We start from the raw sequence: 955 nt of genomic DNA on the forward strand, positions 1-955 counted from the left end.
GAGGTCGTTCCCGCTGCACAGATTCTTGCGACAGGGCCTCCTGCAGATAATTGACTTTGGTTTATTGCGCTATCTCTAATAGCACCCGAGATATCACCAGATATATATTGGATTTTCCCCTGACCCTGAGTGCCCGGCCCCATGAGACTGTGGTTTTCTCGGCCCCTGGTTGTCCGAGGTCGTTCCCGCTGCTCAGATTTATGCGCCAGGGCCTCCTACAGACTATGCACTTTGATTTATTGCGCTATCTGTAATAGCACCCGAGATATCACCAGATATATAATAGATTTTTCCTTGACCCTGAGTGTCCGGCATCATGAGACGGTGGTTTTCTCGGCCCCTGGTGGTCCGAGGTCGTTCCCGCTGAACAGACTCATGCGCCAGGCCCTCCTACAGACAATGAACTTTGATTTATTGCGCTATCTGTAATAGCACCCGGGATATCACCAGATATATATTGGATTTTTCCCTGAACCTGAGTGTCCGGCCCCATGCCAGGGTGGTTTTCTCGGCCCCTGGTGCTCCGAGGTCGTTCCCGCTGCACAGATTCATGCGACAGGGCCTCCTGCAGATAATTTACTTTGGTTTATTGCGCTATCTCTAATAGCACCCGAGATATCATCAGATACATCCTGGATTTTTACATGACCTTGGGTGTCCGGCCCCATGTGTCGGTGGTTTTTTCGGCCCCTGGTGGTACGAGGTCGTTTCCGCTGCACAGATTCATGCGCCAGGGCCTCCTGCAGATAACTCACTTTGGTTTATTGCGCTATCTCTAATAGCACCCGAGATAGCACCAGATATTTATTGGATTTTTCCCCGACCCTGAGCGACCGGCCCCATGAGACGATTGGTTTTCTCGGACCAGGGTGATCCGAGGTCGTTCCCGCTGAACATATTCAGGCGCCAGGGCTTCCTGCAGACAATACACTTTGGTTTATTGCGCTATCTGTAA

Source organism: Nomia melanderi, unplaced genomic scaffold (genome assembly GCF_051020985.1).
Source record: "Nomia melanderi isolate GNS246 unplaced genomic scaffold, iyNomMela1 scaffold0014, whole genome shotgun sequence".
NCBI classification, from domain to species: domain Eukaryota; kingdom Metazoa; phylum Arthropoda; class Insecta; order Hymenoptera; family Halictidae; genus Nomia; species Nomia melanderi.